At 51.0% G+C, this 15,271-nt stretch overlaps 1 long non-coding RNA gene across 2 annotated transcripts in view; it reads left to right on the top strand.

Moving 5' to 3' along the window:
- The window catches only part of LOC140429817 (uncharacterized), a 332,392-nt gene that overhangs the window by 315,025 nt on the left and 2,096 nt on the right, over positions 1-15,271 (top strand). The gene's annotated exons all lie outside the window — the stretch shown is intronic.

The raw sequence follows: 15,271 nt of genomic DNA, 5'->3' as shown, positions 1-15,271 counted from the left end.
CCTTCTAACCACCTGGAGGGGAAGACGACACCTTCCCCATAAGATATATTTGTAGGATGTTTGCAAGGAAGCCGAAACAGGCATGAGGCTATGGGGGAATGTTGTTCTCATCGCATGTTTAATCCCTCATCTACATGCAATCTGAGAGCACAAACCTGCATTTGCTTCATCTGTTCATCAAGGTAGATAATCCAAATGTGTGGTTAGCAATATTCTTGACAGGCATCATCCAATGGGGTATACCTTCCAGCTTGCAGAGTTTCTGTAAGCAGAATGTTTCGCGATAAGAGTTGCTTTCGAGGATGTTTAACCCGCACTCCCATGTTTCACTATTCCCGTCTGTTGCCCACGGCCTTCTTGGGAGGACATACCTTTCCTGTACAAAGCATCTGCCAAACTGATGTGTGCAACCTTTGTTACTGGATGATGGGTATGTGTGCAGGTGGATAGACGTAGAGCACTTTTTGTACAACCTGACCTACACTTATGCTTTTTTTCTGCCTGACATGTTTGATAGAGGGATTCACATTAGGATAGCTACCTTATGCGAGCCGGGAAAGAAAGAAACCATTGGCACATTTAGACTCCTGCGACACTAAGGCCTTTGTTTTAACTCAGTTGTACAGACACAACCTGAGGCAGGCAGCCATAATTCTGACCTTGGCAGCCCATTTGAGTTCTGTGGTTCTACTTCTGTTGGTCCAACAAACCTCAGTGCGACTTTGCCTGGTTCCTCACATCTACCCATCATGCTCAAGAAAGATCTTGCCTTAAGTGTTTGTGGGGCTAGCTGACCAATGGAAAATCATTACTGAGCCCTGCCTTGCTCTCACTGAACACCCACCCATACCTCTTCCCAGCAGGAACCCCTGGAGAGTGATCACAAATGGCAGGGAGAGCTGATTTTCCTTCCCTTACCCCCATGTATCGAGGAAATATCATTAACCAGTCTTAAAGCTAACTATGTACAGATCAAGAGCTGAACATGAATCTTTTTCTACTGTGCGGCTTGTAATAGATGCTACTATTACCAGCAGGCATTGACCTTCTAACTCTGTTGCTGATTGATCTGCTGTGCATCGCCAGAATCTCTGTTTCAGCTTCAGACTTCTGGGGTTGGATTCTGTGCAGCCCGATGCCGAAATCGCGTTCGGCGATGGGGCGGAGAATCCGTTTTCCCGCACAAAATCGGGACTGGTGCCGGTTGCACTATTTTCCGCCCCCCGAAAAGTGGCATACCACGTTGAGTATCCACCGCCTCAGGCCATTGCCTGAGAACCGCCCCGCTATTTTCCATCCCCGACCGGCCGAATTCCTGACACCTTGGTTCTAATCTGGTTCTGCCTTTCGGGAAACTCACGAGGCAGCTGCGGACACAGTCTGGGGCCGCCACAGTCAGGGGAGAGTTGACCGGAGGGCAGGGGGTCCTCATTCGGGACTGGGGGCTATGTGTGTGGGCGGTCTGAGTCAGGGGGGCGGCTGATGCGGGGCACTAGTTTGCCAGTCCAGGTCCATGGGCTGAGTCCGCCGTGGAGCACAGCGCTGCCGCTGGACACTACCACCGTGTGCATGCGCGGTCTCTGACCCGGAAGTGCAGGAGGCCATATCAGCAGCTGGAGCTACGAGCTCCACGACAACTGCCTGCTAGCCAGCCCCCTGCAAGACAGTGGATATGTGGCCTTTTGACGGCAAAAAACGCAGTTTTCACGATGGCGTGGGGGACATAGTCCCAAAAACGGAGAATCCAGCCCTGACAATTGTGGCTTCCTCATAACTTAATTTATTATTTTCTTCATGTTGTGTTTGCTGTTTGTTGTCCAGCAAGGAATCGACAAAACTGCTGGTGACTTGTCCAAACCAGGACTTTTATTAAAGCACATGTGGTAAGGTAATGATCAGATACAGAGCAAGTTATCATGAAGCTTCTTTATACTCCCCTGGAAATACCCCAGTGCACGTCTGTCCTCATGTACGCCTTGCAACCTTCTGAGGATCACCCGGATCTGCCCTGGGTCATATCTGACGCCACCTGTTGGCGGGAGGTCACACTGCTGGATACATGGAATATTATCTGCAGGCATATCACCACACTTCTTTTGCATTCAGTGTTTTAATAGTCGGTCTGCCTGGTGGCAAAGAATGGTACTACGTGAATAGAAAGGGTGCAGAATTTGAACCCACAGCTCTGTTGGGGATGGCACTGTGGAAGCTGGCGCCCATCCAAGTGGGATGCACTGTGCCGCTGGCTGCTTTCAGCATGGTCCATGTGGTGCCGCCTGCTGAGAAGATTGCCCAACTTGCGGCCGGTATCTCACCACACAGCCACTGTCATGATCTAACTCAGGTCCACTTAATATATCTGCTTATTCCTCACCAAAAATTAAGGTTTAAAACTTGCATTGTTATGGGGAAAGGGCGGGTGAGTACCACTGGTTAGAAATTGCCCTCTCTGAGAGCTGGCAGAGGCTTGAAAGGGTGAATGGCCTCCTTTTCTGTCACCATTCTATGATCCTCTGATTAGCAACATGGCTCAGCTGCAAGCGACCAGCACTTGCGTTATTTAAAGGGCCAGGCACCCAACTTGCAGGTAAGGCCATTTCAGTTTTGCGATTGTAATGTCTCTGGATGTACTTGGAAGAGATTTTGGAGGAGTTGTGGTGAGTTCCTCGATTTGGCAGGGAGTGTTGCTGTATCCTCACATCCTGCTGCTCTTAAAAGCAACCTGCCCCTCTTGAAGGAAACCAGCACTGAATCACATTGAGCTTTCCCTCTCTGCTGCCTCCATCCCTTCTTCCCGCCACAAGGCCTATTTCTGTTATGTAAATAAAAGGGTATTGGGTCGGAAGGCTGGCCTTTGAGAGGTTATTGCATGCAGCATGTGTTTTTTGCAAAAACTGCTTAACCCTTACTGAGCAATCAGGCAGCCAACAGTGCGAGTCCCGCTTAGCCCAACACTCCCAGCACCTAAATGAGGAGGCAGCATTGAGTTTACTGGCTGCCTGTCTCCATGGCAATGAACATGAGAAGATCATAAATCATGACCCCCTGCACCCATAAAATGGCGCCCAATATATCACATCGTTACCATCTCTCATTCCTTACAAATGGACAGGTGGAATCAAATTTATGGATCATTTATGGCACTGTAATTATATGATTTTATTTGTAAATTACGGTCACTTCCACTGTGACGTATAGATGATGCACACAAAGCGGAAAAAAAAGATACTCTCCTCGGCAGAGATCCTTTCAATCAAGATGGTTTGAGTGTGGACTCAATCGAGTTTAGCAACTTCAGCCCAATTTAGATAAACAACACTAAAACAATGGCTGGGATTCTCCGACCCGTGCCGGCAACCGGAGAATCGGCGGCAATCGTGCCCGCGCGGTCGCTGCCGCGCTGGGCGGGGGCCATTGAAAGTGGCCCCCGCAGCAATTCTCCGCGCTCAACGGGCCGCGTCCCGCCGCGTCCCGCCGGCGTGTTTCACGTATGGTCCCACCCGGCAGGACCTCGGAGTTCTTGCTGTGGGAGTTGTCCTGGTGAGGGGGCGGGGGAATCCAACTCCGGGGGGAGGCGTCTCCACGGTGGCCAGGCTGCGATCGGGGCCTACCGATCGGCGGGCGGGCTCATTCCGGGGGGGGGGACCTATGTTCCTCCGTGCCGGGCCCCTGTAGGGCTCCACCATGTTGCCCGAGGGCCGGCGTGGAGACGGCAATCCACGTGCATGCGCGGGCCCACGACTGCCATGGTGTGCATGCGCGACGGCTTTCGAGCGCACAGCACTCCGGCGCCGTACTAGCCTCCGAGGAAGGGGAGAATGACTCGACCTGGAGACCCGTTGACGCCGGCATCGCTCACGCCAGTTTTGATGCCGGCATCAACACTTGTCTGGGATTTCAGAGAATCCCGGCCAATGATTCTCACCAATAGAAATCCCTGGATAAAATTGAGTTTCATAGAGACACCTTATGGGCCAATATTTTGTAAATGAACAGTCCAGATTAGCATTGAGAAGGATAAGCTACGAGGTGTGAGGTTTGAGTCCTGATTGGTGCTAAATTAGCTGACCCACAGGGTGGCCTGAAGTGCATAAGGGGCGAGGTTGGGTAAAAGGAGTCACAGTTCCTGTTGCCGCTCAATGCCCACTGATCCTTTCCCTGAAAAGTGCAACCTTGTGGTGACGAGATAAGCAGAACATTAAGGTCTGAAAAGAAGTTGAGGATGAGATTAGCGCCTGAGCTCTCAGTCGATTCATTTGCTGATGCTTCAGGCTCACATATTAAGGAGGGCGACATGTGTGTGTCGCGCACCGAAAGCCTGCTGATGCCTGTGGAACTGTGCCTCAGCGTGAGTCAGCAATTTCAGGGGGAGCAGAGGAAATAGGTTCTCCTTCTTGAATGTGAAGTTGACGATCTTAATGCCCATCCCTACAGATAGGCAGCCGAGGTAATTGGGCTTTAAAACAGAAATAATAGGCACAGCGGTTTCTCCAGTGTGGAGCTGCAGAAAGAAAGAAATCTATTTCCATTTTGATAAGCCAGAAATACAGGAAAATTACTATCCCAGTAATTTCCCTTGAACACATTTGGTGTAAACTGCAGATCTCACGGGGAGGATTTCTTTTGTGCACCAGTTATAGTGAAATTGAACCGTTCTTCTTCAACAGATTTACCATGTTGCAGCAGCTGACAAAGAGAGAGGAAATATTCCCCCCCCATATAGCAAAGAACAGGTCAGGACACATTCTATTCCAGTTTTATTGCACACTAGAATCATAGAATACCTGCAGTGCAGAAGGAGGCCATTTGGCCTGTCGATAGTACATCAAACCGAGGCCCACCTAACCTTTTAATAATAATAACAATCTTTATTGTCACAAGTAGGCTTACATTAACACTGCAATGAAGTTACTGTGAAAAACCCCTAGTCGCCCCATTCCGGCGCCGTTCGGGTACACAGAGGGAGAATTCAGAATGTCCCATTCGCCTAACTGCACGTCTTTTCGGGACTTGTGGGAGGAAACCGGAGAACCCGGAGGAAACCCACGCAGACACGGGGAGAACGTGCAGACTCCGCACAGACAGTGACCCAAGCCGGGAATCGAACCTGCGATCCTGGAGCTGTGAAGCAACAGTGCTAACCACTATAAGGAGTAATTTAGCGTGGCCAGTCCGCCTACCTGCACACCCTTGGACTGCGGGAGGAAACTGGAGCACCCGGAGAAAACCCGTGCAGACACGGGGAGGATGTGCAAACTCCGCACAGACAATCTCCCGAGGTCGGAATCGAACCCGGGCCACAGGCGCTGTGAGGCAGCAGTGCTAACCAATGTGCCACCTGCGGGATTGAAATTAGACTGTACAATGTGGGAACGCATACATTAATGCAGTTGATGTCCGAGAACAATTAAATGCTCACAGCACAGATGGAAGACATTCAACCCATCCTTTGTCCTTGCCAGCTCCCAGCAGGAACAACTCACCTTGTCCCTCTCCCCTGCCCTCTCCCCATAGCCCTGTAATTTTGGTCTCTCTGGATAATTAACCAATTCTCTTTTCAACGCCAAGATGTAATCGCCCTCTATCACATTCTCAGGCAGTGAACTCCAGATACTAACCACTCGTTATTAAAAAAAAACACTCACGGCACCTTTGACTTTGTTCCCACTCAGCTTATATTGGTGTCCTTTGGTTCGTGACAATCTTTTTGTCAATGAGAACGGCCCTTGTCTATCTCCTCTGCCCAAATCCCCCTCGAACGCCTCTATCAAATTTCTTCCTGTACTTTCCTTCTCTCAGGAGAATAAGCCCCCAATCCATGCAAGTTCCCAAAGTGATTCATCCCTGGAACTCTTTTCATCAATCTTTTCATACCCTCCCTTTTTCTCCTTTATCTTACTCTCTACCTCTTTCATCGTCTCAGGAGTTCTGGCCTTGTTTGCCCTACTTTTCACCTTTGTGAGAATACATGATGCTGAGGTCCTCAGTCATGGCCGTCACTGACTGAGCAACAATTTGGACATCACGTCACCACTCATGATGCTGATGTTGTGCTGCAGGCTTTCCGCTGCGGGCACCATGATAGCAGTGTTGACCTCAGTGCCATCCGTTGCCAATGCTACCTCCAGCATCTGTAACCTTTGGGACTCCTCCAATCAGCTATGGACCCGCTGGAGTATCGCTGACATCCTCTCCTGAATCTCACGGCCGCACCCTAGTGTCTGCATCAGCTCCGGGACAACCTTGTCCAGAGGCTCGGCATCTGACTGGGACCTGTCCACTAATGTCACCCACTGAGGTGTGTGTCTCTGTACAGGTGGAAGGTGAGGGTGACAGCTGTCATATGTCGATGGCGGCGTCCTCGGAACTCTCGTCCTCGGTATTCTCTTGGAAGGCAGGGGTAGTTTTGTGTGTGTGTGGGGGGGGGAGGGGGGGGATCGGCCGGCACCAATAGATGGAGATCCTGTGGGTGAATGGACACATGGTCACTGAGAGGGAAGGATTATGATGTCTGACATGAACAACTCTCTTGTGAGAGGTCATCTGGGTGGGGGGTGGGGTGGGGTGGAATGGATCAACATCTCTGCGGCGCAGGCCAAACTTTCTCTCAGTGACCGCTTTAGCCTCAGTCACCTCCGCGATCTCCAGTGCCCATTCACCATCGAGGGGGATGCCTCTGATGTCCGGCAACCCGCCACCTTCCTGCCCTTTCCTGCCTGTTGAGGACAGCATCTCCGGCGGGGACAGAGAGGGGGCATTGTGAGCCATACTTCATGCATCGGGTGGGTGGGGGGTGGTCTCTGGTGGGAGACAGGCATCGACATCACTGCTGGGCATGGGTGGATTGTGCTGTTGGGTGCCAGGGTGTGCTGGGGCACAGGCGTGGTATTATACTGGGGGGGGGGGGGGGGGCAGGGACTGTGGTGTGCAGTGCCAACCACTGGCCGGTGAGCAGGGGGAGGGGAGATGGGAGGTCCGTAGGTGGTACGCAGGACCGGTGCAGGGGGTCAATGCCAACTCACCCATGCTGGCTGGTGGAGGTCATTGAGCTTATAACGGCACTGGACTGCGGTCCTCCTCGTAACACTCCCCGAGCTGACAGCCTCTGCTACTGCCTCCCAGGTGGCTGAACTATGGCTGACCCTCTGATTACCTCAGAGGAACAAGGTGTCCTGTCGCGATGTCCAACAGTCGGGCCAGGTCGGCATCTCCGAAATGTGGAGCCGGGCTGCGCGGTGGCATGGCTCCCCGTTGTCTGAGGTTTGCTCGGAGGGAGTGGTTTATGCGCTGCTCTCCCTCATTAGCGGGAAGCTGCCGGGCACAGTCCAAGCTTCCTCCATCCTCCGTCTGGTCCTGTGGGTCCTCTCCGGGCTCATCCTCCAACCCCTCCTGGTCCGGCCACCTCCTCGTTGGTGGCCGCATGTTAGAACATAGAACATAGAACAATACAGCGCAGTACAGATCCTTCGGCCCACGATGTTGCACCGAAACAAAAGCCATCTAACCTACACTATGCCATTATCATCCATAATGTTCTTCCTGCTCCACCTCCAGCACTTTGCCCTGCTGCTGTGCCAGGTTGCGGACCACCTCAAAGCGGACGATCCTCTGGGTGGTACTGCACCAGAGCGGTCGAGGCATCGGAACCACATTTTGAGGAGTCCATTGCAGGGCTCAATGACAGTGGGGTGCCGCAAGGGCCTTGTTGTACCGGGGCTCTACATCTGTCACTGGCCTCTGTAATGGTATCATTAGCCAGGTCCTCAGCAGGCACCTCTTAGCCCTCAATAGCTAACTGGCCACCCTGGCGTGGTGCTTGAATAGACCGAGGATGTCCGCCTGCTCCAGGATGTAGCTGTCGTGCACACTCACTAAGAAGTGCACACACATGTGCACAATCTTCATGTGGTGGTCGCACACAAACTGGACGTTCAGGAAGTGGAACCCTTCCTGTTGACGTAGGGTACTCCCTGCCGACCCAGTGCACGCAAGTTGGCATGCGTGCCATCTATTACCCCTTGGACCCGGCGATGGCAAAGAATTTGTTGCCCGGGCATCATGTCGGGCCTGGACCAGGTCAGATTTTATATACAAAGAAGAAAGAGTAAAGAACAAAGAAAAGTACAGCACAAGAACAGGCCCTTCAGCCCTCCAAGCCTGCGCCGACCATGCTGCCCGTCTAAACTAATCTTCGACACTTCCAGGTCCGTATCCCTCTATTCCCATCCTATTCATGTGTTTGTCAAGATGCCCCAAAGAACAAGTTCTCTGCCCAGGCAAACAGGGCCTCCGTGAACTGCTGGATGCACTACTGGTCTGTCGCTTGTCAGATGCCTCACAAGTCACCGCTTGAGTCCGAGAATGGCCCTGAGGTGTAGACGTTCAAGGCGGAGGTGATCTTGACGGTCACTGGGAGAGGGTATCCTCTTCCTCCACGTGGTGCCAAGTCTGCGAGGACATGACACAGGTGCCATACCATCCCCTTGTTGAGGCAGACCCTCCAGCGGCACACACTGTCCGTCATCTGTTCGAAAGACCAGCGATATCTATACACCTTGGGCCATTGCGGCCTCCCCCTTTGGGTCCCTCGCCGGCCTGATGGGCGAGCGAGTCCTTAGAGTGTGGGGCAGGCCCTGCACATGCGCCGCCGCTTCGAGTCTCTGTTGACGCTGCTGCCACAGTCTCCTCCGGCGTCTGGCCACCTGGCCTACCAGCAGCACCACGAGGACAGCTTCAGTGTGGCCAAAGATTTCATCAACCCCATGTAATATATGTAAGGAATTGGAGAGGGTAGGAGACTGACAGATAGTGGTGTCTTCCACCCCGGGACCCTCCAGTCCCCAATTGCATCCACCCTCCCTCCCCAACATGTCCCTGCCATCCAACATGCCTTGTCCAGGCACCCCACCAGCTGCAGCAGGTGAACCTGGTCACCGGACCCAAGACCCTGTACCCTGGATACCTCCGCTTAACGTTGCTTAGACCGGGCGCTCGTCCAATCCCTGGTGCACACACCCACCCTCTGGTCCCAGAAATGTCTCCGGTGCTGGGGCCCAGCCCCTGGGTGTTCGCATGTTGGCTGCTGCGTGTGTGGTGTTGCTTCCTGCAGTGTTCAGGCACAGTAGCCAGGCATCACGGTCTGACTGGGATGCGAGGCAATAGCTCCCACATGCTACATGTCACGCCTACCCACCGGGATCCACTTGGGGTGTGTAAAGTACTCACTTAGCTACGATTGCCAATTCCCTCTTCGCACCAGCCTTCAGCCACGTGGCCAGAGGCCTCCATGGTCAGTGGGAGTTAGGGATGGTCGGTGGGACAGGCAGGCAGGGGTTGCGATTGCCCCCTGTAACGGGTACGCACGATCCAGGGTGTGACATGGCGGACCTGCGGGCGCCCCACCCAGGGACGAGCCACCCACTGATGGCACCCCCCCCTCGACCGAGGCAACCCCCACAATCACTGCCACCCCCTCCCCACCTTGGAATAATTTTTCAATTTAATCACTCCTTCACCTAAAAAGCTACATTTGTAATTTTTTCTTACTTGAAGTTGATTTGTTAAAGGATATGTAAATATTAAGCACCAACATAATAAACAATACAATATATTACATTGTACCTATGCTTCATACTACGTGTAAGGAAATCTTGGGTTTTATTGTTTTTCCTGTTACAATATTATCCCAGTAAGTGAGGGGCAGTTAAACCTCAGCAATACGACTGTGCAATTTGACATTTACACAAATTCTGCTGTGCAGGAAAATCAATAACGTTTCTGCTGATGTTTCCATCAAGGTAAGTTTATTGTAGGGTGGACTAGGCTGAACTTGCTTTCACCTCCATACCTTGTTCACATTAAATTAATGTCACAACACGTTATGAACAGTTAAAAAAAAAGACAGAGTAAGACCATTGTTGCGGCTAATGAAAGGGGTCAGCGACAGATTGCGAACAGGTGAATGTTCGATGCTGAAGGAGGAAAAGAAAAGAGAGAAGAAAGGAAAGTGCGAGAAAAGGAAGAAAAGGAAAGGCACTGAATGTTTCCCTTGGAACGGGAATACATGGTGCGGTGATATGCATCACTGTATATACACAAGGGGTTAATGTAAATACACTACAACTAAGTAACCACTAGAGGGAGCACCAAAGATGTCATGACACCCAGACATGCAGCCAATGGGTCATTACAACAGGACACAACCAATGGGTAATCAGGACACCCACAAGGGGGCACTACACAACCCATATAAAAGGACAGGACACACATGCTCTGTCTCTTTCCACAGGCGACACTTAGAGTGAAGGACGGGGCAGATCAGAAGCATCACACCCACCACGTGGCTTAGAGCAGACTGGTTAGTTAGACTGAGTTACTATAGCAAGATTAGCAGGAGAGTTGAACTCATAGAGAACTGTGCTAATGGTTCAATAATTTACATTGAACTTACTTCAAAGTCTGGAGTATCTTTTGGTCAAAGCTGCATTGAGTTGCAGCCGGTGTTATCCCAGAGTACATAACACATCCCATGGGACAGCTAGTGAATGGAATGTCTCACTGGGCCCCCAGAAGAGATCTGAGCAGCAAGCAAACTGAAGACAACTATCGCCCCAGAGGTTTAGGGCTTGAAACCAATCGGTTGAGGCCTGATTTTATTTTGTCCCCTTCACTGTCATGATATTCAGATACACATATCATGGTGCAAACACACATACACATTGATGGACAGATCAACGGACCAATCAACACACATGCAACCTCACAGCCAATCACCAGCGAGAGCACACGCACTATAAAACGGGGAACACCACAGTTCCCGCTGATTCCAGCAGGAGACAGCTCAGGGCACAGAGCTCACAGCGTGCCACTCAGACATACACCATGTGCTGAGTGCCTCTCTAAGGTAGTGTTAGGGCTAGGTCCACAGGTTAATGGGTAAAGTACGAACCACAGTGATACGTTTACAGATGTTGTTATCAAGAGTAATAAAACAGAGTTGTACCATCTACAACTGTGTTGGTTTGTTTGTATAGCAGAACACCCAACACGACATAGTACCAGGATTGGAATCCAGCAACTGTGAGACCTACCTGCACATCTTCAGGGATCCGCCATCCTGCTCCATGGACACCATCACCCCGTCGCTGCCGCTCCAAATCACTGGAAACCTCGGCGTCAACTGGAAGCTGTTTAAACAGCGCTTCCAGCTCTTCCTAGAAGCCACAGAAAGGGAGAATGCATCGGACACCAGGAAAATCGTCCTCCTCCTCTCCACGGCAGGGCAACACGCCATCCACATCTACAACTCCCTGGTGTTCGCAGAAGGTGAGGACAAGACGAAGTACAAGACGGTCCATCTAAAACTTGAGCAACACTTCAGCGTCGAGGTGAATGAGAGCATCGAGAGGTACCTCTTCCAGCAGCACCTGCAGGGTAAGGATGAGCCTCCGTATCCTGCGCAGTTCTGTGGCTATGAGGCCACCTCCGATTCTATGATTCGCAACCAGATAGTTTTTGGGGTCACCTCGGGCACGCTACACCAGCAGCTCCTCAAATTTAAGAGCCTCACCCTAGCCACCGCCATCGAAGCCTGTGTCCTCCATGAAAACGCGACCAGCCGGTACTCCCAATTCCAGGCGACCGAATCGGCATGGCAGGGGTCCTACGAGGCCGAGCCGGTCCAGTCGATCGAGTTCCTCCCGGCCCGCGGCCCGGACAAGGGCGGCCATTTTGCGCGCTTTCCGCTGCCTCCCATGCTTGTACGCGCCAAAAGAGACGTTGACGCAGAGGGACTGTGACGGCGCAGGCGCGCTCTACGCTTTTGTTGACACTGAGTGCTGAATTTGGTGCATTTCGAGTGCTATAGTAAGAGTTTGGTGACCGAGGAGTTAGGTGAGGAGGGAGTAAGGTGCTCCTTTCATTTTGTTTCCTACATTTCCGCAAAGAGTGAGAAGAGAGCCAGGAGTTTACAGAGAGTGTAGCTGACTGGGAGCAGAGTCGGAGGGCGGAGATCTAGTTAGTCCACAGGGCAGCTATATTCTGTCAGGTAAGAGGGGATGGAGGCTAGGCCAGTTGCATGCTCCTCCTGTAGGATGTGGGTGGTGAGAGATACCACCGGTGTCCCCGCTGCCTATACCTGCGGGAAGTGCACCCAACTTCAGCTCCTTAAAGACCGTGTTAGGGAACTGGAGCTGAAGCTGGATGATCTTCGGATCATCCGGGAGGCAGAGGGGGTGATTGAGAAGAGTTACAGGGAGGTAACCACACCCAAGGTACAGGACAAGAATAGCTGGGTTACAGTCAGGGGGAAAAAAACAAACAGGCAGACAGTGCAGGGATCCCTCGTGGCCGTTGCCCTTCAAAACAAGTATACCGTTTTGGATGCTGTTGGGGGGGATGACCTACCGGGGGAAGGCCCTAGCGGCCAGGTCTCTGGCACTGAGTCTGGCTCTGGGGCTCAGAAGGGAAGGGGGGAGAATAGAAAAGCAATAGTTGTAGGAGATTCAATGGTCAGGGGAATAGATAGGAGATTCTGTGGTTGCGAGCGAGACTCCCAGAAGGTATGTTGCCTCCCGGGTGCCAGGGCCAGGGATGTCTCGGATCGTGTCTTCAGGATCCTTAAGGGGGAGGGGGAGCAGCCAGAAGTCGTGGTGCACATTGGTACCAACGACATAGGTAGGAAAAGGGGTGTGGAGGTAATAAACAAGTTTAGGGAGTTAGGCTGGAAGTTAAAAGCCAGGACAGACAGAGTTGTCATCTCTGGTTTGTTGCCGGTGCCACGTGATAGCGAGGCTAGGAATAGGGAGAGAGTGCAGCTGAACACGTGGCTGCAGGAATGGTGTAGGAGGGAGGGCTTCAGGTATTTGGATAATTGGAGCGCATTCTGGGGAAGGTGGGACCTGTAAAAGCAGGACGGGTTGCATCTGAACCAGAGGGGCACCAATATCCTGGGAGGGAGGTTTTCTAGTACTCTTCGGGAGGGTTTAAACTAATTTGGCAGGGGAATGGGAACCGGATTTGTAGTCCAGCAACTAAGGTAGCCGATATTCAGGACGCCAAAGCGTGTAATGAGGCAGTGGGGAAGGGAGCACTGACAAAGGAGAGTACTTGCAGGCACGGAGATGGGTTGAAGTGTGTATACTTCAACGCAAGAAGCATCAGGAATAAGGTGGGTGAACTTAAGGCATGGATCGGTACTTGGGACTACGATGTGGTGGCCATCACGGAAACTTGGATAGAAGAGGGGCAGAAATGGTTGTTGGAGGTCCCTGGTTATAGATGTTTCAATAAGATTAGGGAGAGTGGTAAAAGAGGTGGGGGGGTGGCATTGTTAATTAGAGATAGTATAACAGCTGCAGAAAGGCAGTTCGAGGAGTATCACCCCAATGAGGTAGTATGGGTTGAAGTCAGAAATAGGAAAGGAGCAGTCACCTTGTTAGGAGTTTTCTATAGGCCCCCCCAATAGTAGCAGAGATGTGGAGGAACAGATTGGGAAACAGATTTTGGAAAGGTGCAGAATTCACAGGGTAGTAGTCATGGGTGACTTTAACTTCCCAAATATTGAGTGGAAACTCTTTAGATCAAATAGTTTGGATGGGGTGGTGTTTGTGCAGTGTGTCCAGGAAGCTTTTCTAACACAGTATGTAGATTGTCCGACCAGAGAAGGGGCAATATTGGATTTAGTACTTGGTAATGAACCAGGGCAAGTGATAAATTTGTTAGTGGGGGAACATTTTGGAGATAGTGACCACAATCCTGTGACTTTCACTTTAGTAATGGAGAGGGATAGGTGCGTGCAACAGGGCAAGGTTTACAATTGGGGGAAGGGTAAATACGATGTTGTCAGACAAGAATTGAAGTGCATAAGTTGGGAACATAGGCTGTCAGGGAAGGACAAAAGTGAAATGTGGAACTTGTTCAAGAAACAGGTACTACGTGTCCTTGATATGTATGTCCCTGTCAGGCAGGGAAGAGATGGTCGAGTGAGGGAACCATGGTTGACAAGAGAGGTTGAATGTCTTGTTAAGAGGAAAAAGGAGACTTATGTAAGGCTGAGGAAACAAGGTTCAGACAGGGCATTGGAGGGATACAAGATAGCCAGGAGGGAACTGAAGAAAGGGATTAGGAGAGCTAAGAGAGGGCATGAACAATCTTTGGTGGGTAGGATCAAGGAAAACCCCAAGGTATTTTACACATATGTGAGAAATATGAGAATGACTAGAGCGAGGGTAGGTCCAATCAAGGACAGTAGCGGGAGATTGTGTATTGAGTCTGAAGAGATAGGAGAGGTCTTGAACCAATACTTTTCTTCTGTATTTACAAATGAGAGGGGTGATATTGTTGGAGAGGACAGTGTGAAACAGATTGGTAAGCTCGAGGAAATACTTGTTAGGAAGGAAGATGTGTTGGGCATTTTGAAAAACTTGAGGATAGACAAGTCCCCCGGGCCTGACGGGATATATCCAAGGATTCTATGGGAAGCAAGAGATGAAATTGCAGAGCCGTTGGCAATGATCTTTTCATCCTCACTGTCAACAGGGGTGGTACCAGGGGATTGGAGAGTGGCGAGTGTCGTGCCCCTGTTCAAAAAAGGGACTAGGGATAACCCTGGGAATTACAGGCCAGTTAGTCTTACTTCGGAGGTAGGCAAAGTAATGGAAAGGGTACTGAAGGATAGGATTTCTGAGCATCTGGAAAGACACTGCTTGATTAGGGATAGTCAGCACGGATTTGTGAGGGGTAGGTCTTGCCTTACAAATCTTATTGAATTCTTTGAGGAGGTGACCAAGCATGTGGATGAAGGTAAAGCAGTGGATGTAGTGTACATGGATTTTAGTAAGGCATTTGATAAGGTTCCCATGGTAGGCTTCTGCAGAAAGTAAGGAGGCATGGGATAGTGGGAAATTTGGCCAGTTGGATAACGAACTGGCTAACCGATAGAAGTCAGAGAGTGTTGGTGGATGGCAAATATTCAGCCTGGATCCCAGTTACCAGTGGCGTACCGCAGGGATCAGTTCTGGGTCCTCTGCTGTTTTCATTAATGACTTGGATGAGAGAGTTGACGGGTGGGTCAGTAAATTTGCAGACGATACGAAGATTGGTGGAGTTGTGGATAGTAAGGAGGGCTGTTGTCGGCTGCAAAGAGACATAGATAGGATGCAGAGCTGGGCTGAGAAGTGGCAGATGGAGTTTAACCCTGAAAAGTGTGAGGTTGTCCATTTTGGAAGGACAAATATGAATGCGGAATACAGGGTTAACGGTAGAGTTCTTG

This window comes from Scyliorhinus torazame, chromosome 9 (assembly GCF_047496885.1).
Source record: "Scyliorhinus torazame isolate Kashiwa2021f chromosome 9, sScyTor2.1, whole genome shotgun sequence".
Classification (NCBI taxonomy): Eukaryota; Metazoa; Chordata; class Chondrichthyes; order Carcharhiniformes; family Scyliorhinidae; genus Scyliorhinus; species Scyliorhinus torazame.
This window is presented reverse-complemented; position numbering and strand designations above follow the sequence as displayed.